We start from the raw sequence: 25,484 nt of genomic DNA, 5'->3' as shown, positions 1-25,484 counted from the left end.
CAATCTTTGACAGAGTACCCAAAACCATCCAGGGGAGAAAAGGTATCACTTTCAACAATGGTGATGGTTCAACTCACACAGAAGAATGCAAATCGACCCATTCTATTCGTATCTCCTTAAACAAAGCTCAAGTTCAAGTGTCTCAAGGATCTTCACCTAAAACCAGATACACTGAAACTAAAAGAAGAGAAAGTGGAGATAAGCCTCAAGAACATTGGGCACAGGGCAAAATTTCCTAAACAGAATACCAATGGCTTATGCTCTAAGGTCAAGAATCGACAAATGGTATCTCATAAAACTGCAAAGCTTCTGTAAGGCAAAGGACACTGTCATTAGGACAAAATGGCAACCAACAGATTGGGAAAAGATATTTACCAATCCCACATCCAATAGAGATTTATTATCTAATATATACAAAGAACTCAAGAAGTCAGACTCTAGAGAGTCAAATAACCTTATTAAAAATGGGAACAGAGCTAAACAAAGAATTCTCAACTGATGAATATTGAATGGCTGAAAAGCACCTAAAGGAATGTCCAGCATCCTTAGTCATCAGTGAAATGAAAATTGAACCAACCCTGAGAGTCTACTTCACACCAGTCAGAATAGCTGAGATCAAAAACTCAGTTTACTTCTTTTTGTTCTGGAGCTTTTAGGTATGCTGTCAAGCTGCTGATATATGCTCTCTTTTGTTTCTTTCTGCAGGCATTCAGAACTATGAGTTTTCCTCTTACCACAGCTTTCGTTGTGTCCCATAAGTTTGGGTATATTGTATCTTCATTTTCATTAAATTGGGAAAAGATCTTTACCAATCCTACAACTGATAGAGGGCTTATATCCAAAATATACAAGGAACTCATGAAGTTAGACTGCAGGGAGACTAATAACTCTATTAAAATGGGGTTCAGAGCTAAACAAACAATTCACAGCTGAGGAATGCCAAATGGCTGAGAAACACCAAAAGAAATGTTCAACATCTTTAGTCATAAGAGAAATGCAAATCAAAACAACCCTGAGATTCGACCTCACACCCAGTCAGAATGGCTAAGATCAAAAACTCATGTGACAGCAGATGCTGTCGAGATGTGGAGAAAGAGGAACACTCCTCCATTGTTGGTGGGATTGCAGACTGCTACAACCATTCTGGAAATCAGTCTGGAGGTTCCTCAGAAAATTGGACAGCTATACCACTCTTGGGCATATACCCAAAAGATGCCCCAACATATAACAAAGACACATGCTCCACTATGTTCATAGCAGCCGTATTTATACTAGCCAGAAGCTGGAAAGAACCCAGATGCCCTTCAACAGAGGAATGGATGCAGAAAATGTGGTATATCTACACAATGGAATATTACTCAACTATCCAAAACAATGACTTTATGAAATTCATAGGTAAATGGATGGAACTGGAAAATATCCTGAGTGAGCTAACCCAATCACAGAAAAACACACATGGTATGCACTCATTGATAAGTGGATATTACTCCAAATGCTCAAATTACCCTAGATGCACAGAACACATGAAAATCAAGAAGGATGAACAAAATGCGAATGCTTCACTCCTTCTTTAAAAGGGGAACAAGAATACCCTTGGGAGGGAATAGGGAGGCAAAATTTAGAACAGAGGCAGAAGGAACACCCATTCAGAGCCTGCCCCACTTGTGGCCCATACATATACAGCCACCAAACTAGAAAAGATTGATGAAGCAAAGAAGTGCAGGCTGACAGGAACCAGATGTAGATCTCCTGAGAGACACAGCCAGAATACAACAAATACATAGGCGAATGCCAGCACCAAACCACTGAACTGAGAACGGGACCCCCGTTGAAGGAATCTGAGAAAGGACTGAAAGAGCTTGAAGGGGCTTGAGACCCCATATGAACAACAATGCCAACCAACCAGAGCTTCCAGGACTAAGCCACTACCCAAAGACTACACATGACCTGACCCTGGACTCCAACCGCATAGGTAGCAATGAATAGCCTAGTAAGAGCACCAGTGGAAGGGGAAGCCCTTGGTCCTGCTAAGACTGAACCCCCAGTGAACGGGAGTGTTGGGGGGAGGGAGGTAATGCGGGGAGGATGGGGAGGAGAACACAGATAGAGAAGGGGAGGGGGAGGGGTTAGAGTGATGTTGGCCCAGAAACCGGGAAATTGAATAACAATCGGAATGTAAATAAGAAACAAAGTTAATAAAGATGGAAAAAAACCTCAGTTTACAACAGATGCTGGTGAGGATGTGGAGAAAGAGGAACACTCTTCCATTGTCAGCGGGTTTGCATGTACAACCACTCTTGAAATCAGACTGGAGTTTCCTCAGAACATTGTACTACCGAGGTCCCAATTATACCACTCCTGGGCATATACCCAAAGGATGCTCCAACACACAACAAGGACATATGCTTCACTATGTTCATAGCAGCCTTTTTTATAATAGCTAGAAACTGGAAAGAATTCAGCTGTCCTTCAACAGAAGAATGGATTCAGAAAATGTGGGTACATTTACACAGTGGAGTACTGCTCAGCCATTAAAAAAATGACCATGTGAAATACTTAGGCAAATGGATAGAACTAAAAAATATCCTGAGTGAGGTAATTCAGTCACAAAAGAACACTCATGGTATGCACTCACCCATAAAGGGATATTAGCCAAAAAGCTTGGAATACCCAAGATACAATTTACAGACCACATGAAGCTCAAGAAGAAGAAAGACTGAAATGTGGATGCTTCAGTATTTCTTAGAAGGGGCAACAAAATACTCATAGGAGGAATTATAGAGACAAGTGTGGAGCATCTACTGAAGGAAAGGCCATCCAGAAACTGCCCCACCTGGTGATCCATCCCATATGCCCTCACTAATTCCAGTCACTATTGGGCATACCAACGGGTGCATATTGGCTGGAGCTTGATACAGCTGTCTCCTGAGAGGTTCTGCCAGAAACTGATAAATACCTATGTGGTTGCTTGCAGTCAACCATTAGACTGAGAATGGGATACCCAATGGAGGAGGTAAAGGACTGAAGTAGTTGATGGGGTTTGCAACCCTATAGGAAGAAAAATATCCACGAAACAGACACTCCAGAGCTCCCAGGGACTAAACCACCAACCAAAGAGAACACATGGAGTGACCAGTGGCTACATCCACATATGTAGCAGAGGATGGCCTTGTTGGGCATCAATGGGAATAGAGGCCCTTAGTTCTGAGAAGACTCGATGCTCCAGTGTAGGGAAATGCCATGGCAGGGGGGTGGGAGGGGGTGGGTGGGTGGTTGGGAGAGCACCCTCATGGATTCAGGGGGTGGGGGAATGGGATATGTGTTTCAGAAGGGGGAACTGGGAATAGAAATAACATTTGAAATATAGATAAAGAAATTATCCAAGTTGAAAAAAATGGAATAAAAAAGAGACTGGTTCACTCCTTCTTTAAATGAGGAAAAAGAATACCCTTGGCAGGGAAGGGAGAGGCAAAGATTAAAACAGAGACTGAAGGAACACCCATTCAGAGCCTGCCCCACATGTGGCCCATACATATACAGCCACCCAATTAGACAAGATGGATGAAGCAAAGAAGTGCAGGCCGACAGGAGCCGGATGTAGATCGCTCCTGAGAGACACAGCCAGAATACAGCAAATACAGAGGCGAATGCCAGCAGCAAACCACTGAACTGAGAATAGGTCCCCTATTGAAGGAATCAGAGAAAGAACTGGAAGAGCTTGAAGGGGCTCGAGACCCCAAAAGTACAACAATGCCAAGCAACCAGAGCTTCCAGGGACTAAGCCACTACCTAAAGACTATACATGGACTGACCCTGGACTCTGACCCCATAGGTAGCAATGAATATCCTAGTAAGAGCACCAGTGGAAGGGGAAGCCCTGGGTCCTGATAAGACTGAACCCCCAGTGAACTAGTCTATGGGGGGAGGGCGGCAATGGGGGGAGGGTTGGGAGGGGAACACCCATAAGGAAGGGGAGGGGGGAGGGGGATGTTTGCCCGGAAACCGGGAAAGGGAATAACACTCGAAATGTATATAAGAAATACTCAAGTTAATAAAAAAAAAAAAAAAAGAGACTGGCGGAGTCAGGGTGAAGACTGAAGGATTAGGTATGGTATTGTGGAACTTCAAAGAGTGGACTGGGAGTTGGACAAAACCTGGACTGTATAATAAGTTTAAAGAAAACTTTTTTAAATGTTAAAAAAAAATCAGTTGTGTGGAATTATCACAGGAAATCAGGCAGAAAATTTGAAATTCTCTAGCCAATAACTAGAACATTAAATGATATTGAAGTCAAGACTTAATATCAAGATGAAAGGCTATAAGTTAACAAGGTAATGAAGGAATATAATTACATACATGAAATGTTAGGGGTTGTCTTATTGCAGCTTGGTATCATATACTAATCTATTATAAATCCTTCAGTGACTTCTAAGCCTAAGGACTATAGCATAGAAATACTTCAATCTGCATTTAATTTTACTTCATACTGTTCTGAAGGAAGACAATGTTTTCTTAATAGTATTTTTATTAATAAAGGAACTGATACCTGTGGATATATAGCTATAGAATTCATCTATATCTCTCTATATATCTACCCACCTACGTTTCATCATCTATCTACCCATTACTGTCTATCAAGTCTATTTATCTATCATCTATATATCTGCCTATTTGCCTGTCTATCTTGTTGGACTCATTTATTCCAAAACTATCCAATGTGATGATATATGTCTTCTTTAGTTTTCTTCTAAAATACTGCTTAAAATAGTCATTATGACCACATTATAGAAGAACAGCTTTGATTCTGATATGTGCTTTTACTAAGATTTCAAATAATATGTAATAAGTTGAGCAGTAAGGTGGTATTGTGGATTTCAACCCTCACACAAAACAAGGATTAAAAGCAATATTTTAGATGTAATAACCCAAATATGTTATTTATTCCATTACTAGTTTTGGAGAAGACAAGTTTTCTCAGATACTATACTTTGTTATATTTATATAAAAGAAATGATGAGTGGACCCTGTGGTCAAGTAACTTTGACAACAATATAATTATATACATTTCCCAGTGACATGAGAAAGTTGACAAAATTATTTCGTTTTCATTTAAATGTACATTTTTTTCCAGAATTTAGTTTTGTACCCTCAATACTAGTCCTTCTTGAAATTAATTGATAGTAAATCTAATAGTCTGTTGAAACTCTATATTTTATATTACTTATTTTGTCATTATAATGGAATTGTATGCTACTTCCCGCATATATTTCTTTGATTTTCTTTTTTTGTTCAGATTATAAAATAATTATATTTTCTTCATTCTTTTTCATCCTTTAAATCCTTTTCTTCTACAAAGACATGTCCTCCATTTTTGACTAATTTTTGTTACAAGAAATATATGCGTATGTTATGTATACATACATTCACAAGTAAGCCCTGATGTCTTTTACATCATTGTAATTTTAAAATGACCTATTAATTGCCAAAAAGTAACTATGTAAATATCGTATGTAGAATATTCAATTCTACATACAGACTTAGTGCCTACTAGAGCTAGATGAGAAATGAGATTTTCTGGAAATAAAGTTAGAAATATTCAGAGCCACTTGTGGGTGCTGGGTGTTGAACCCAGGATCTTCACAAGAGTAGCAAATATCTATTCAGCCAGTGGGGAAATATCTGGGGTTAACTTTGGATGGCTTGCTTGTAAGTAATCATGAATGAGTCTGGTGACCTCTGTCTTTGGTTTTAATAAGACATGTGTTATACGCTGCCAAGTTCTTCTGCTTACAAATATGTCTTCGAGAACTGCCCAAGCCCTAATGAAATGATCTTAGTCAAACTTAGATTCTGTGTCCCATGAACCCACCACATAAGCATTTGTGGTCATTATTTAAATTCCTGGAAATGGTGATGAATACTATTGCTGGCCTTTACCCTCCCATATCTGCACCTTCTTTCTGCCTTTTTTTATAATCATCCAAACTTTCCCTGTCTCGGTTTTAGTGTTGACTGACCAGTACCGTCCAGAATTAGCACCAAATTACATTTTTTATGTCACTTTGATAATGAACTTTTATTTTATTCTCTTGTAAATTGTGGCTATTTTCAGATATGATCTTTATACATAAGTATATGTAAGCATGTCCTAGGTAAAGAAATACATTGACCTCCTCATTTTTCTGCCTTGTATTCTTAATACATGTGTTAATTCATATGAAGGAAAAAGGAAAATAAAAATGGTGACTTGACAATTTGTACCTCAGATATCTTAGGTATGAAGTATAATATGGACTGGAATTGTTGTAGGTATCATGCTGTTTTATAGAAATTCTACTGTTTCTCCAGTGCTAAGATTTTTTGAAAAGCAAAGGAGAATTTGATAATAAATATTTTCCAAATCTTGAAGTGAATTTATGTTCTGCTTTATATTGTTTAGGAGCAAATCTTATTTGAAATGTTTTAAATGTAACCTCCATCCTGTTTTAAAATAAAACATAGCGATGACCTCTTAATGGTATAGGGTGCTAAACCTAAAGTGTTATGGAGTTTTTTTTTGCATATTATCTTAGTGGCTAGATTGTTTATTTGATATAAAATTGTTGGTACCATTTCTGAATACATTTGAAGTGCTTTTTTTTAAAGAAATTGATATTGTTTTCTTTTTCTTTATTTAATCCATATTGGTAGTCATTTTTTTTCTGTTTTTCAATTGAAAAATAGATTCTTCTCTCATACAATATATGCCAACCACAGTTTCCTCTTTCTCCACACCTGCCAGCTTCCTCAATTTCTCCTCTACTATACTTATATATACGTAGTCATTCATAAAATGTTTTAGATATTTTTTCTTTTTAAATAACATGTATTAAATTAAAATATTACTCCATTCCTCCATTTCTTTCCTCCCTCTAGTACATCTCTGTTACCCTTCCTTCAATCTCTGTCCACCCTATTTTCAAGTTGGCACACTCTTTCTCTTTAATTATTATTGTTGAACATATTTGTAAATGAATATGTAACTACGACTTAATTAGTCTGTTTTTCCTTTTTTTATATATAAGGTTTTGGTCCTTTTGTATTGAATAGCAAATAAAGAATTTCATTCCTAGATTGAGCTCATTCTTCTTCCCTCAAGGGTTGGATCTACAGAATGTTTCCTCTTCCAGGTTAAGCATGTAAATTTACATTGCAATTTGTTCCAGAGTTGTTTATAGAGCGATTTCTAGGGGAGAGTATTTCACAAGTTAGAACCAACCGATAGCTCCATAGGTGAATTTAAGGCCTACTATTCTGGAAGGAAATCCTGCCCGGTACTAGGAACCTAGCCAGAGTACCTGGGCTAGAAAGGTCATAGACCTTAGACAAGAAAGCTTTACTGTTATTTAGCAAGACAAGAATAATCCCTTACTACATCCCAAAATTTTATCATCATGCCTGTAAATAAATGTAGCTACCATGTCTTACCAAAGAATTCTCCTTTTTACAGAAGATGGAGAAAAATTACAGAAAACTGCAAGTAGACACGATGCAGAGATCAGAAGAAGATTGTGGAGGTTCTAGCCACAATGCACACATCTACCCAGATAAAGCTTCTGCATCTTTGGTTCAGGGATCATTGTGGGAGAGAAGGCAGAAAGAGTCTAAGAGGAAGAATGCCAGAAACTTTAGGAGTATTTTCAATAACTAGTTTGTGATTTTAAACTTCTAAAAAATGATTAAAAATTTGATTTAATTACTTTTTTAATTCTTCTTATTTGGAGATTCAACTTACCATGATTTGGTTTTTAGACACACTTAAGTTTAAGGTTAAGTAATTATTCTAAAAAGTAGTTGTAATAATAATATGCTTAACTTATTTTGATTCAATTCAAAGTATTTAAATTTTCACATTAACATTTGTTTTAAGTTTCCTTATTGAAAAATCACAGAACTGTTTTCTACATATTCTTATATTAAAGTAGTCATTTGTGACGTAACTTTTTTTCAAAAAACATGTACTATCAAGCACATACCTGAATTTTAAATATATTTGTTTGTTAACTTTCTTATAGTTTAATTAGCACTGGTAAAGAAGTCATTGTGCTTTAATATGAAAACATGATTTTACTACTGGAGTTTAATTTTCAAAATATTTTTCAAGGGTATGAGAATCTGTTTCAGCGAATCTGTAAGCACCACATGGTTATTTTTGAAGATGTGTGATGCTCACAGGTTCCCTGTCACTGCTATAATTATATCCAATTACTTTGTCATTAGGAGGAAGAACTAAAAATCTATGCATATTCTTTTTATTTTTCTTTTTAACTTGATTGCTTCTGCCTTCCACTAAACTTCATGAAGTCTTCCCTTCAACAGTTTGGCTTTGTTCTCTCTGTGATGCTTTCTTGTTTTGTTTTGTTTTTTAAAATACTGTTATTTTTGTCTTCTGATTCATTTTTACATAAAATCTCCAGACATAAATAGAATCTTCCACCTACCTATTCTACTATCTCAATTATTGGACTTTATTTATTTGATTTTCTTTCCAAAGTTGAAAAAAATGAAGACAGAGTATTTTGAGGTCTCTTCCACTGCCCTTTCCTTCTGTGTGTACTTGTCCATATTATGTATGCACTATGCAATAATTTTCATGCAATGGGCAAATGCATGTCATTAAATAAGTTGTCTGTATTTTGACTTTAGGAAGCAAGTCCTGAGTGAATGTGGATTGTTTGATATGGGCATATTCACGTTAAGTATGACTTGTTCATCATCCCATGAGAATGGCAAAGTCTCCTCTTGGAGAGGCCCAGAGGGATAACACAGTTGTTTTCTTCTTCATGATCAGAGTTTGATGTTGCATGCAAAATTGTCCACTGTATTTTTCGACTTCTGTATGCTACAGCCTAAAGACTGCCTGACAGAAACTGTTCATACAGAGATGATCTAAACCTGCCTCCTTGTTCTAATGTATGTAATTGCCCTGCCTTCTAGTTTATCTATATGTAATAACCCTGCCTTTTTGTTCACCTCTATGCAATAATCCTGCCTCCCTGTTCAACTGTATATAATAAACATGCCAAGACTCTGGTTAGCAGAAGCTTCTCCATCAAAGAATCCAGGCATTCTTATCCCAGCTTTTGTTTATATGCATTTCTGTCTTCACTTTCACACTGCACCAGACAGGTCAATCTCTGGACTCATGTAACCTATGGACAATGCATGTCAAAAAAATTTATGTATACACACATATATATATACATACACACACACACACACACACACACACACACATATATATATATATATATATATACAACAATACTGTTACTACAATAATAAAGTGTGCTCTTCATATATTTAGCATTAAATTAGGATCATAGGTAAATTATCCACTATTCACAAATATAAAAATATGAGAAAATTTAATTTATTCCATTGTATCTATCTTAAGATTATGATACCATATTCAAAATTAACAAGAAAGTCTTTAAAAGATTCAATGCTGAATCACAAGAAATGTCAGTGAACTAATTAACTAGTTGCTAACAAATTAGCAATATATGAACATTAAATATGTATTTACCTTATCCTAATGCTACTCTGTGGATCTGTAGTTTTGTTTTACCTGTGTCCTTAAGTATATTAATTTCTTTATTCATCCATATTCCAAAATCCATTTCTGAATAAATATCTGACTATAGACCAAGAGAAAGTTACATTAGAAATATAATTCGTCATAACACCTATGCATAAAAATTAAATAAAGAAAATACTAATGTTGAAATATGTTACTGTGGTAAACTGAATACTACATGTAACTTTTAGTTTGCAAGTTCAAAGGTTAAAAACATAAAAACTCAATTTAATCATGATTAAATATGAGGGTAAAATAAAGATAAAACAATAAAATCAGAATCTTTAAAATAAAAGTGTGAAAAGAAGTGCTCAAAGCAAAATCAAAAGTAATCTTTACTAAGACTACAAAGTCCTGGGCATAATAGCACATTTTGCCAACTTAAATAGTTGAAAGCCAGGACCATAATTCAAATAAAACCAAAAAGAATTAAAAAAAGAAAAGAAAAGGAAAAGATTACAAAGTCCTTTATAGAAGCTTTATTGAGTTGCTTTTAAATAAAGTTTACAGTCAGGCCAAAGTATTTGATCATCAAATAATATGTATACATCATTTTTAGTTAAGGGACAGAAAAGTTCGGAAATTTAGTGTATACAAAAATAATACATTCTCTTTAAAATGCTAACAAATATATTGGTGACAATTATAGAGAAATTCTCCCTGTAGAGTTAAATCCCCTACACCAAGATCTTATTCAACAAAGCTTTTCTTAATTATCTAAATTTTTTTCTGTATTTGATTCCAGGCTTGTTTTAGAATCTTTGCTTGAGAGTAATCAAAGCAGAGCCTTCTACAGCAGACATTAGATGTATTTCCAATTTAAGAAAAGTTTCTCTTTTATACATTTCATTTGCATTTGTGCTGTTGGCTATTAAAACTGTCTTTATGTATGCTAGCTATGTGCTCTACCAATGAGGCTCTGCCTCATTACACTTGTAATTTTGAAGACATATTTTGCTTTTAATCATATGCATGTATGAATGTGGATATGGTACCTAAAAGTGAGTGCAGGTACCTGCAAGGTCACAAACAATAGGTTCTCCAGGAGATGGAGTTACAGGTGGTTGTAAAACACCCCATATATGTCCTAGGAACCAAACCTTTGTTTGTTTGTTTGTTTCTTTGTTTTTTAATGAAAGCAGTGAAAAATTTTAACAACTCTACCATCTCTCCAGAACCAATATTGACTATATATTACTAATACAAATACTATACCTTTGAAGTATCATAACTTAATAATTATGCTTCCAACTACAACAGGTTTTAGCTTGGTAGTCACTGGAGAATGCTATAGACCAAGTACTTTAGCAGACAAGAATGCTTTCCTCATGAGTGTGAAAACTGGAAAACTGGTAGACATAATCAAGTTTTAAGTCTTTCAGGTTTCTTACACAATTTATGTCTTTCTTTAATTTGTTTTTCAACATTTTCTATTTGTATGACTATATTTTCCCATTTCCTCCCTCTCTGGTATTAGTATATATAATATATATCAAATACACACACACACACACAACACACACACACACACACACACACACACACACACACACACGGTGTATTCGCCACACAATTCTACATCCATACTTGGCTTATCAAACTGACATATTCATTTATTACCCACATGTCTTGGGTTGTTAACTTTAGTACTTACACATACTTTTCCAATTCTTCAGTACTTTTGTAGATGTTTTAACTTAGATTAATTTTTTAGCTTCAAGAGAATTAATCATTATTTTATATAATCTTTCTAAACAATTCTCTCACAGGTAATCTCACCATTTATCCTGAATTGTACCTTTTCGTCAGTATTATGTTACCTTTGCCTGAAGAAGACTGTAGATTATTTGTCTCATATTATTTTTTATGATGAGCTTCCATTTACATGTGTACACTCTCCCACAGCGGCATACTTGGCTGAACTCTGTCAATACTATTTTGACACATTCTCTTTTTTATTCTTATATTTTCTTGACCTCTCCTTCCCTCTATTTCTTCTTCACATTTTCTATATTTCCTCACTTTATCTTCGTATGTTTGACTGTGGTTGTCTCCCCAACTCTCTTGGGGACTTGCTATATGCTCTAGACAGACATAACATTTATAGCCCTCCTTTTTCAGTCTCCTGAGTGCTGAGATTACAGTTATGTGCCACCCCTCACTACATTAAGCTCTGTTTTATGTTTGTTTCGTTGGTTAGTTGGTTGGTTGGTTTTGGTTTCTTTGGACTGAAATTTGCAAATTCAAGCCAAATATCCGTCTACTAATTTCTTCTTACCTCGGTTTTAAGTATCCCTATTAAATTCTTAATTTCCTTTGGCTAATTCTATAATTTCCATTATTTATGTTATTCTGGTTCATATATATATATATATATATATATATATATATATATATGCGCTAGAATTATCTTTATGACTTTTACTATCTTCCCCTGATGATTTCTATGTTTAGTGGAATTATTTCAGGACGTGTTTGACAATCTTAATTTTGTTTACTTTTCAGCTCCTTACTTGCATATTATTTTATTGAATAGTTAGTGTTGTATTATGAAATTGAAGAAATACTTTAACACATGTGAAACAATGCTTCTTTATTGAGACACATTTTTTTGTTTTTCATTATAGTATCTTAGACCATGATGGCTGGAAATTGGGAGAAATTTGTGGTCGATTTGTCTTTGCATTTTCTCCTACCTTGATGCTGTTGAGGTTCATACACAAAGGTAGACACCTCAAACCTAAAACTTCAGTTGGCAAATTCTTTGCTGCTTGTCTTAATTGTGTCTCTCCAAAAAGCCATCAAAATGTTCGATTTTACCTTAGCCATCCATCTAGCACCAGTCAAAAAAATTTTTTTGAGGAAGGGGACTGTCAATCTAGGAGTATGGGTCTCCAGAAAAATCACAGTTCCTGTGTAGAATATCAATTTTTAACATCACTCCACTCAATCCTCTCAAATCAATTAACATTTTTTTTTGCTTTTCAACTTATCTTGTACTGCAGTGATTAAAATATTTTAAGAAACATTTAAAGTGTTTTTTTATTCCTCCTGGTGATATTGCATACTAGATATTCTGGTATGAGTTTGTTTTAATTGTTTGTCTTCTCCTTCTCCTTTTTTGTGGGGGTAGGTGGGGCTGAGGACCAAACCCAGGGCCTTGCATTTGCTAGGCAATAGATCTACCACTGAGCTAAATCCCCAACCCTCCTTCTACTTTTTTAAAGGTATTTGTTTATCAAATATCCCACTGTTCAAATGGCCAAGGAATATGATTAAAGATCACTGTGACTTTGATAGTACAAAGTTCTCTATTTTTTTTTATTTTTGAGATTCTTTTTCTTTTCCAAAAAATAATAGGCAACAAATATTGCTTCCTCACTCCAAAATTTACTAATGTAAAGAATTTCCTTCAGTGCATACGTTTGGCTGTCCTGGAACTTGCTCTGTAGTTAGACCTTGAACTCAGAGAGCTGCATGTCTGTGTCTCCTGAATGCTGGGATTAAAGGCATGTACCATCACTGCAGGACCAAAGCTTTTCTTCACCTAGAACTTGCTCTATGCCAGGCTGGCCTTGAAATCAGAAAACTCCTTGCCCTTTCTTGATTAAAGATGTACCAGCCATATTTGGGCCTAAGCTTTTCATGACCACCATTCCTCAAGTTCTGAATCAAAAACCTGTGTCTTCCATCCTCAAGATCTTGATCATAAATGTGCTTTCCATTTTTGGATTGTAGTTCATTCCAGATTAAATGTCCAAACTATTTCTTGTTCAACTACAAACACAGACAATATGCTTAGCTGGGTAGATTTTGCCCTGAGATCGCCACTCCCTAAATTGCTTTACCCCCTTCCTTAATTTATTTCTGTAAAAGCTGGCTCATTAGAGCAGCTACCAGCATTTTTTTCAGGTCTGTAAATGCCTCATACAATTTAGAGTGCATTCTTATATTTTGTATAGTTTAGAAATCTTGTAAATAACAGTTTACAAGATTGATTTATATATGTTTCAACTCATTTTTTTCTGAGTTTTCTCCCACAGCCTTAAGGGCTGTTCTGAAGGTCTCAGCATTACCATATTGTGGAGGAACACCAGAAACTTTCTTACTTCCTGGAATTATGTTGTCTCTGATTATCATGAAGTCATTAACCTTGGCAGGAAGAACATTCATCAAAGGAATAATATAGAGTAAAATATGTGGATTATTATATAAATAAGCCTTACACTTACAGCAACCCTCAGCACTAGGGAAAACCAATACCCTGCTTGCTTAGCTTCACAGCAAGAACTGTGTCACACTGTTGCCATGGATATTTTCATTTCTTTGGAAAATTTTTATGATTTTCTACTGTCAGCTACTTATATCCATAAGGAAATGACTACCAGAAAGAACATAGAAAAAACACGTCATTAAATAATACTTTTATTAAAGCATGGAAACAGTGGGGTAGCCATATTTTTGTGAAGCCCAAGCTGTTTAAATAACTTATAGAAAACATAGGTTGGGGAAAGATGAGGAATTTGAAGTTGAATTAGTCCTTGTAGAAGTGATAATAGGACTGGGTCTATATTTTAGATTTTGTAAATGTCCATGATTCGCCAAAGAATGAGATCCTAGACTTAAATAAAATGCAAAAGCAATGAGTGTTTTATTCTGCTGAAGTCCAGCATGCTGGGGACTATGATTTATCAAGATAGAGGCAGCAAAATGAGCTAACAAACCCAACTTAAAGTTTTAGGGGGATTTCAGGGAAGATAGGTGACCTTATCTTAATTGGTTGGTTCATTACCTAGGGACATTACAGAACCTTTGCTGTGGGGATGAGGGGCTGGAAACTGTTGATCGGGAACCCTGGAAACTTTTTCTGACCCATTGCCCTTGCCTCTGACCAGATCGTGGTGCAGCTTCTGATGGTAAGGCAATTTCTGATTGGCTGCCCAAGGCCTGGGTTTTTTTCTAGTAACTGACTTACATGGACTTGGCCAATTCTTAGAAACAAAGATCTAGGCCTAGTCTCCTGAATGACCAATTTTAAGTTTGTCATGGAGTCAGCCTGACTCAGTCCTTTCAATCTTATTGGTCAATAGTGTGAAGGGACAGTTTTGAGGGGGAGCAGTTAAGGTAGGTTTTTGCTAAAGGCAATGGAAATATTTTATTCCTTCTGCATATAGAAACACTCTAAAAACAGAAGGCTCTCTGCTGAGTGGCTTGGTCATTTTGTTTTTTCAGCAACTTATCACTGTACTTCTCCATCCTTCTACCTCAACCTCAAACCTTCAAAGAAATATATATTAAATGCATTGATATCTGAGCAGTTTAGTGCTTTGTAAATGTTCTTATAGTCATTTATTAAGTTATAGAATAAGTTGTGTATCCTCAAGAATGTATGATAAACTCATAATTTCCAGTAACCTGAATACAAATATATTTTAAAATTTCGTCTTCAAAGTGGTAGTTACCATAAATATTTCAATATTCTGTACCCTAATTTAAAGATTTCTGTCCTTACAAAAAGTGATAAGGACACCAGCTACACAAGCCTCTTTTTGTTAATTAAATTACTTCATCTTAGATTTCTTAACCTCCGATTGCAGAAAATAAATTTTGTTTACTCAAGCCACCATGTCTGTGATACTCCCCCCTGATCACCATAATAAATTAATGTGACCTCCTCTCAAGTTTAAAGGAGGTCACATGTCATCTCTTATTCATTTCTTAAAATAAATTGCACACAAATGGCTGACTACTCCTCTTCCACATAGCACCCCACTTCAAACATAGCCAGCAGATTTAAAATCCAGGACTGGATGTCCTTTACATTTGAAAAGAAACATTCTTCTTATAGCTCACACTGGGATCCTTTAACAAAGTACCAGCCATTGTTGCAGCCCCTTTCTCTTAACAGGTAACAGGCCATATTATCACTCACATTCATGGGCATGAGCTAACAAGGGAGAAATGGTAAGCTACTTAAAGTCAGAGTAATGCATTTGTCTTGCAGCTTCCTTTTTGTAATGAAACTTTTAAGAGAGTTTTTCAATTGCTCTTCTGTTTCCAAGCTTTGGTAAACATTTTAAGTAATGGCTTTGTCATTAGGCTTCTATAAACATAAAAGCCATGGTAAGTTTGTACTTCTGAAATGAATTTGTAACCTCATTGTGATTAATGGTATATTTGGCAACATATTTCCAGGCAAGAGAAGATGAATAGGCCATTTCAGATTGCATACAGATAATGGTCAAATGCTCTCTACTGTTCATTGTGGTTTACAATTGTGTGATGTGTTAAAGTAATTAATTTTCTTTCATTATACATTAATAGGCTATGAACATTGCAGTTAAATACATGTTAATTAAAATAAGAGCTCTCATATTTAGTACTGTAGGACCAATCATTGTTTTGTTCACAGAAAATATCCTACTATGTAAACTATGGGTAACAGTAGTGATCCCATAATACTTTGAAAGATTATTATATGCAAATGTCTATTTATTTGCAGTCAATAAATATTAGTATTTTAATCTTCAAGGGCAAAAGTTTGGTTTGACAACAAAACTAAAATAAGTAGAAACTTGATTTGTGGTTTGTATTAAGGTGATAGATAGATTGGATTATTCAGACTGTTACCACAAAGAGCTACAATGGGATGGTTAAAAATAGCAGAGGCACAGCACTGTACACTTCATAGCACTAAAAGTCTGAAACAAGGTGGTCAGCAAGGTGGGTTTTTCCTGGGAGGTTGTGTAGGAATAGTTGTTTCAAGCTCTGTTCCTTGCTCTGGGTGATTTCCAGAGCTACAGTACTTCAGGTATACAAATGCATTGCTTTGAACTCAGCCCTCAAATTCATGTGGCTTTTTTCATTTGGTTGTGTTTTAAAATGATGATTAATAATTGGTTTACTCATCTTTTTCCTACACTTATCGTATCTGGCTAATCATACCTTCAAATGTTCTTCAAAAATCACATTTGTTGTTGTTGCTGTTGTTCTTGTTGTTGTTGCTGACGGTGGACACGAATTTTAGAAAGACAATATTCAACTAATTTTAATCCATCCTCTCTGTCCTCGAAATTTACACCTACTCCCCCGTGTGCCAGGTAGAGTGCACATCTCAGCACACTTAAGAGCCTAGCTTCATTACAAAATCAATTCTACCTCTAAAATTAAAACCTTAGCACATTCCAGCATTAATTCAAAATCTAAAATTATCAACTTAAACAGTCCTGTATTCGTCATTAAATCATCTACATCAAGAATAGCTGTAAATCTGGGTATGATTCATCCTGGGACAAAACTATTATGGCTGTGTAACAAGCTGTCCACTTCCAAAACACAATGGTAGAACCATTGTACAGTATATAATCTCACTCTAAAGGAGACATTGTAGAAAGCATAAGGGGAAGGGGCACAGAATTAGTCAAGTTTCTGCTGCATTTCAGTGTCCATAGCAAGAAGAAACTGGGACAAACATCACATTCACTGTCTGCTCAGTAGGTAGGCTCTTTAAATAAAACACAGTATTTTGAGGATCCAATACCTGGTATTGCCTGCATGTGAGGCAGTACAGATTCAGTTACAAATCCACATCTTTCGTACATCACTGGACTGGAGGTCAGAATTGTAAAATCAGCATATTGGTAGTGCCAAATCACCTATGGATGGCAAAAGAAACTGCCTAGTGGCTCTTCCTTCCTGAGGGAAAAAATGTTATCTTTTGGAGGATGACAACTCGTCATTGTTGGTCAGCTCTGGCTTCAACACTCCATTCCCAGCCTCTACTTTCATTTAGCTTTCTTTTCAATGGATCTTCGCATAGTTACCTAAGGGAGCCAGTTATTGGATTTAAGGATTTTCCGTACACTTGGTCAATTGGAAAATTATATTTGTTATTTATTTTCCTTCCTTCTCCTCTTTCTCCTCCTTTTCTTCCTCTTCAGTAACTAAATATCTGGCAGCAACTTCAGGCTAGAACTGTTTACTTTTAGCTCACAGCTCTACTTCATAGTCATTCATGGTGTAAATATCAAAAACAAAGGAACATGAAGCAGCTTAAAAGAGTATATTCACAGTCATGGAAAAGAGATTTGTTTACTTTCTTCTTTCATGATGTCAATTACTCTATCCCAGGATGTCACTACCTACATATAGGATGAGTCTTTCCACCTCAACTAACCTATTATAGAACTTTTATAGACATGCTCAGACATTTGGTTCTCAGGACTTTCTAGATCTGGTCAAGTTACTAATATTAGTCATCTCTATTGTCTTCCTGCTGTCAATACTCTTTAAAACATAATCTACAACTATATAAGTCCTGCATGCATGTAGGTGTTGGCAGGTTAACTGTCAATAACTGACATCTTATAGTTTATAAGACACTGCTTTTATGATCACATTATGAGAATATGAGAGGAAATTATCTTGATGGGACAACATTAAACTCAGTATAAAGAAAATAATGTCTGTTTCTAACTAACGAATAGATACAAGAGTTAATTTAGAGTCTATGTTGGATTGTAAACACTTAAGAAAGTATGAATTAGGAGACCCAGGCACAAATTATGCTGATATACAATTGTTTCCACAGAAAGCAACTAGTATTTAGGGGACAGAATAACATTTTATTTAAAATCCTTTGGATTTGGAGCTGAGTCCTCCCACATCAACCTCCAATTAAGAAAATGCACCACAGTCTTGTCTATTGGAAAGTCTGGTGGAGAGATTGTCTCAATTGAAATTTTCCCCAAAAGACTGTAGATTATGTCTTTAAGATTATGTCTTAAGACAAACTAGCTAGCACAGAAATATTTGTTAAATTTACACAGCAGCAAATTCTTGTAGCCCAATCCTCAAATACTAATGGATTTTAATAGAATCATTTTGTTCTAATACAAAGAGTAACATAGCCACTTAAGAACATTGTTTCTACATAAATACAGTGTTTCTCAGTAACTGTCTTTCTCTAAGCAAGGGATGATTGATAGCTGAGGTTACAGAAAACAGGTGGCTTGTAAATATTTCATAGAGTCCTCACTCTTGTCTTCTTACTCAGCCTTACTTTCATCTCTGCTGCTTAAATCCAGCACAACACCTTTTGCTTGGGCCATGCCTTCATTCTGAATCTTTGTTCAAAGTCCTTTTACCATAATAGGGAGTGTGGCTAGAAAGGCCACTGAAGCCCTTGTTGCTAGAGCACCAGTGTGAGAACTGATGGATTGATGGGGTCAAGCAACAGCAGTCATCACTTTAAAGCAGTCCAGCACCACAGGAAGTAGCACATCCCTTCCCTGCCTCTAACTTTTCCAACTCAAGCCTGCATGATACTGGAGCTTAAACAGGCCTGAGAGAATTAGTCATGTAAGTACTACATTCCAGTTGAATTACAACCTGAAGAATTAGAAAGAGATGTTCTGAGCCCATAATTCTTTGTTTAAGCCTTTAGCATTTACTATTTTCTTCTTTTATTGAAATTAAAGAAGTTGGAGCTGTATCATCTTTCATTTGTTTTTTCCATTCGCTCAGTTATATTTGTGACTATAAAGTCATCGAATTTTCTATGAAAATCTGAAAATATTTCCAATCGAAGTGAGATTTTTTTCCTGTATAAGTGTCCTGTCTTAAGATTCCTTTGTGATGGGGATGTAACTTAGTTGTTAAAGTCATTTCCTGTGCTTTTCCAAACCCTAATTTCAATTCCCAGGCCTTTATAAACTTTGCACATGATTCTATGCCTATCATTTCAACACACATACTCAGAAGGAAGATGAAAAGTGAAACCATATTCTCAAAGAAATAGTGATTTGATTTTTATCCTAGCACCATCAGCTCCATCTCTCTCATATATATATATATATATATATATATATATATATATATATATATATATATATTCATATCCTACTTTTCACACAGAAGGGCTAAAGAAAATGACTTCAGTGGCCTTTCCCGCAACACTCCCTACTATGATAGAACAACTTTGAACAAGATTTAAAACAAATTCAGGAATACATAGCAAATGTGTTGTGGTTGAATCAAACAGCAGAGATGAAACTGAGACTGATATGAATATACATGTATATATGCATGAATATATATATAACACATAATATATAGTATGCATGTTATGTATAATATATTATGTATTATATTTTATATATGTATATTTTATGCATTATATAGCATACATTATGCTATATACTATGTATTATATTGCATATGATATAGCTTATATTACATATTACATATCATGTACTATAATATATAATTATATATGACTATATATTTTTGTATTGTTATATATATTATATATTTCTGTTAATATCATACATTTTAAGACTTTGTTTTCATAGAATTAATATGTTCTGTAATTTAATTTGAACTCTTTCCTTATATATTACTCTTAAAATTTAACTCCTTAATATGCTTACTGTAAAATACTTATAAATATAGCAAATCATCATATATATACATATATATGTATGTATGTATATTCAAAATGCTCTTCTCCATCAGCTTCCTTGGCTTTGTAGATCATTTTCCATATTAGTTTTATAGTAGCTAGTATGCATCAACAGACCATGATGGACTATCAGAAAAATTCTCGGTAACACAAAATTGAATTTAGTAAATATGAAAATAAAACAAATAGTATCTTGAGACTCTTCTAATAGTGTTTTTAAAAGAAAGGTGCCTAAGGAAATGTTCAAATAGTTTAAGTTCTCAAGGCGGAGAACTGTGTAGAATTAGGTGCAGTCTGTGGCACACTTGTGCAGAGTGGGCGAACACTGAGAAGCAACAATATTAAACAGTTCTTCACGAGCAGGTGATCTTCCTGAGAAGGGAACTATTCACCCCAGTGAGCAGATTGTTTGCTCAGATGAATTGATTTGCTAGAATTTCCTACAGCAAACAGTGAAGTTATTTATTGATTATCAGTCTTATCTTCCTAAGCAAAAATTTCCTGGAGGTAGCAGTTAAATAATATTGACACAGGTGGTCTCAGTTCTCTGCCCTAATCACTAGTCATATTGATACAGGTGATTTCAGTCCTTGAGAGTTGTGTTTCAGACGTCTACATGCCTTTCTATTTTAAAATTAGTTTTAAACCTATGGAAAAAAAACTTGTAATAATACTTTTTATCTTTCTCTTCTTCCCTTGTCCTGTCTCTTCCTTTCACCCTGCCTTAAGTTATATAATAAGAAATAAAGTTTAACACATTTTTATGTGACTAGTGCAAATTTAATTTGTTAGTTCCTTCTCTCTACTACTAGAAAATATTTTTAATCTTACACTAAGTTCCCATACATAGTTACAATATGTTAAGATTTCTTCAGTACTGTTTAACTGGATCAATAGTACAGTGTATTTATTATAAGATTTATAATGCTTCATAATACATTAGATTACCTTCAGGTTCGTCCCATCTTCTTATGAGTTCTTACTTGTCAAATTTTCCTAGGTGGTCTGGAAAACAGTATCTCCAGGAAAACATCAAAGAGCCATGAATGCTTAATTTTTACATGAGAGCTTAGAAAGGGAACTTTTTGGTTTTGTTTGTTCGTTTTGTTGTTGTTGTTGTTTTCTGTTTTATTTTTTAGACGGTCCATTTTCAACAAGCTTCTACATCAGAAAGTATCATTCCACATAGATGTTGATGTATGATAGAATAACTATGTTAGTGGTTATTCTAGGCATCTTCATCATTTTATTATTATGAAAACTATGAGTTTATATATTTGTTTATATAATTACAAATTATGAAAGGATGCACAAAACAACATAAGAACCTCCAGTGTCATGAAATCAGTAATTTCTGTGTCCTGTAACTGTAGATGAGTCTATCAGTTACATGCTTTTGATAGCAGGCCTTATTCATACTGTTGTAAACTTAAAGCACATCCTTCCTAGGGTAACTTTGATGGTCACTGTTGCCTAGAGGCCCAAGGATTAAAACTTGTTCCATAGTGTGTTGCCATGAGGATATGTATTAAGATGCGTGGCTCAGATTCTTGACTTCCATTTACTCATGGAAGACATGCCTCCACAGGAGAGTGCGAATCCCTGCACTTTTATTTTATTTTAATCATTTTGCTTTCTGGACTCTGAGGGAAATAGTTGGGTCTTCACCTTAATCTCTGCCATTGCTACCCATCACATCCTTAATCACATTTACAGAATGAATGTGTACTTACATATTATAGTTTAAACTAATTATAAACAAATTAGTGTGCCACTTGATTTGTGACAGTATATTCATACTTTAGGACAGAGGATTATATAGTGTGTACACCAGGACATAGGAATCTTAAAGCCATCTTGGAATTATACCAACTACAACTAATACATTGGAAGAGACTTAAGATCTAGGATATGTGTATAAAATCGAATGGGAGAAAGAAGCCTAAATAGGAAGGAACTCTTTTGACTCTCAGTGAAATTTGAGTTTACTTTTATAGACAGTGAGAGACACTAACGGTTTAACAGGGAAAAGTCTTTGCTGTTCTAGCAGCTATGTGGAAATGAATTACCAGAATATCAAAGTACTGAAGAAAATATTTTGTTTGATTATGGTAAAGTATTCCTGAAAATGCTAATAAACCATATCTTAATAAAAAATAACTATAAGAAGCTAAGCTTATCATGTTAAGGAGATAAATTTGATTTATCAAATGAATTCCTGCAGTGTAAATATAAGATTAAATATAAAACACAATTTACCTTCAATGCATAAAAGAGACAAGACCAAATAAATAAATAATCAAAGTAAGTTTAGATTTATTAACCACACGGAGACAACGTGGAATGAATTGGGTTGCTTGGCATGGAGCACCTCTAGAAGCCATCTTGAAATAGCTTCAGAAACAGTGAGCTTTATATCATGCAAACATAAAATTCAAGGATTAATGGGGTCCTGGCTTATCATTTTAAATTCAATTTCTCAAGATTTTATTAGTGTTTGTCTGCACATGAGCACAAGTATATGCATTTGCAGTGTACTCCAGATTTTGGCCCTGTGTATACAACACAGCCCCAGCTATGCTGAACTTCACTTTCTTGCACAGATATTTACCTGGCTATTGAGAAGTTGCATCTTATGGTGACATCTTTAAAGGTTCTAGGAAATAGAAGAAGATTTGTTAGAAGCTCATCAACAAGCTTTCTTTCATTTTCATTTAGCAAATTACAGCCTATGTCTATTCCTATATCCTATGACCCAAACCTGGTCCAAACTACTGAAACTGGTTTAGAAAAATGATTTTCAATTTCAGGTCAGTGTTAAAATCTGAATGACTATTAATCTACTTAGGCATAAGTTGTGGACTTCAGGATTAATCTAAGGAAAACTGAATAATTAGATTTAAACGAATAAAGCCAGAGTCTTGAAATGCTTGACTATGGGGGAAGGATATACAAATATAGGATTACAGATGAGTAAGAGACAGATTTAGATCTTTGCTAGAATGATAGGACAGATACTGTAGACAGGAAGGCAATGACTGGCATTTCTGAGGATGTGATATATGAGCTGAAACCCAATGCTTAGAAGGCAGCTTGCCATATCTAAGCAAAGCTGACATAGCTTGGAAGTGATCTGGCACAGCAAAGGAATGAAAGAAAATCAATGCTAGGGAAACTGGTGAGCTTAGTTCCTGTGGTCTCTATAGGCTCCACTAGGTCCCTCAGCCTGGATTAAAGATCATGCCATGACATTTTACAGTATAAAGTAAGTACAGTCATCTAATGAGAATTAGCTATATATCTTAAAAGCATAGAGTTCATTAGAAAGTAATCTAGTCAGCCCTCTGATGAAACCAGAGAAGAAATTAAAAACCTAGATTTTAAAATGAGTGAATTAAAATCAGATATGGAAAGCAAAGAAGAGAGAGGAAAAAAGGAGAGAGAGAGAATTCTATATTTTTGGCACTACAACAAGATAAACATGAAGGAATGATAAATAACAGATTTAAAATAGATGTTTTGAGAAGTATACAGTGAATTATCAAACTATTAAGATACTGATGAAAGAAAATCCATGTAATTGATATATATATATATATATATAATCCTCCAGCATGTAACAAAGATCTTATGAAATCTATCTATCTATCTATCTATCTATCTATCTATCTATCTATCTATCATTAATCGATATGTCTGACAGTCATGCCTGTCTGTCTGTCAATCTAGGGAGCTAAGTAGCTTCAGAGTTTTAGTATGTTCTCTGACTGGATTTGAACATCTGAGTTCAAACTGCTATCTTGCCTTAGCTTGCCATGTATCTGGACCTAAAGACATATGCTTCTACAAGTTGGTTATTTTAGAAATAATTTCAAAAGAAAAATTCGTAAATATCAAAAATATTTGTAGTTTCAGACTAAGAAGTGATATGATTCAATGAGGTTGTAAACACAACAGAGCATTTTATTTGAAAAATTTATTGGGGTTGGGGATTTAGCTCAGTGGTAGAGTGCTTGCCTAGGAAGCGCAAGGCCCTGGGTTCGGTCCCCAGCTCCAAAAAAAAGAACCAAAAAAAAAAAAAAAGAAAAGAAAAATTTATGAAACAGCTATTCATAGAAAGTTAGAATTTTCCATTCCATTTGCCTTGCTAGAATTCTTTATATTGCATTAAAATATGTTCGCACATTGTGTGTAACTACATGAATACCATCATGAAGGTACGGATCCCACTAAACTTGATATTCTTGACAAGGTAACTGAACTGCACAGAATAATCCAGTTACCGCCTTCTGGAAATTGTTAGCTAAACTCAGTAAATTTTTCTAAAACATTACTTCCCTGTCAGTATCTAACTTAGAAAAATTAAAAGTATCCACATTGCAAAAAGCTTCCTTTCTCTGACACAGTGTACCGACGCTTCTGTTATTACACATTTAAAGTACATCTACAAAAGAATGTGTATAGCTTAATCTTTCCAACTGAAACTAAAAGCATAAAATATCTAGATATCATTTAGGGATATACAATAATTCATGGAACTAACAATCAAATGTATTCCCAAATCTTTTTTATGACACTGCAACATAAATATTTATTACAACAGAAGAATTTTCAGTTCAATCATTTAGTGCCAACTCTGTTCTATATATTAAACACACACAAATATGATCTAACCTCAAAGAATTTATATATTGTTGAGGTAAGACCAGAAACTAAGGAAACTCACAAAGAATACACTTCCAAAGAACGTAGAAAATACTCCTGGAAGTTGAGAGAGGAACATTTTTTCATGACAGTTTGCTGCGCAAGCAGTTTCTTTCTTGGAGATTCATACCTAAGAGCCTGGAATGACTATCATGTTCACTGTATGGGATTGCATTCTAAAACAAGATTCAAAGTGTTATCATAAAGCATCCTACCCAAGCTGGCTAAAATGAAAGCTGTCCTTAAGCCAAGGAGATCTGTGATCAAGGTGTACCTAAGTCATTGCTTTGCAAACTTCTTATGGAACCATAGCATTCACATTCATGATATGAACCTACAGGGGCCCTCAACTGAGCTTTACATTCACAACCTAAAGAAGATAAACAGGGCAATGCTGAGAAAAGGGATGGGGGATCTGTCAAAAGATTTTTCTAGAAAATCTTATATAGAGCCATGGCTTTCTTTATGGTCTCATGTGTTACCAATTCACAGTTAAAAATAGTCAGCAATTTTTAGTCAGTAGTACAATCGTCTACTATATAATTTAAGAATATCTGCATTTAAGCAACAGTTGGTATATCTACATGGAAGCTGCTACATCCAAGACTGAGGCAACATCACAAAAGACAGTAGAGGAATGACTGTAAGAGACACACGACCAGGAACTTTCTGTGAGACAGTGTCTTAGAGATATGACAG

At 35.0% G+C, this 25,484-nt stretch overlaps 1 long non-coding RNA gene across 2 annotated transcripts in view; it reads right to left on the bottom strand.

Annotated features, from left to right (window-relative positions):
* LOC147996301 (uncharacterized) overlaps positions 1-25,484 on the bottom strand; it is a 425,118-nt gene that overhangs the window by 41,321 nt on the left and 358,313 nt on the right. For both annotated transcript variants that reach the window (XR_015671867.1, XR_015671866.1), the window contains exon 4: positions 22,693-22,737. This is a non-coding gene — a long non-coding RNA (uncharacterized LOC147996301). The remainder of the gene's footprint in view (positions 1-22,692; positions 22,738-25,484) is intronic.

This window comes from Rattus norvegicus, chromosome 2, assembly GCF_021556685.1.
Source record: "Rattus norvegicus strain SHRSP/BbbUtx chromosome 2, alternate assembly SHRSP_T2T, whole genome shotgun sequence".
In the NCBI taxonomy this organism is placed as follows: domain Eukaryota; kingdom Metazoa; phylum Chordata; class Mammalia; order Rodentia; family Muridae; genus Rattus; species Rattus norvegicus.
The sequence above is the reverse complement of the archived record's forward strand: the minus strand, read 5'-3'. Positions and strand labels throughout refer to the sequence as shown.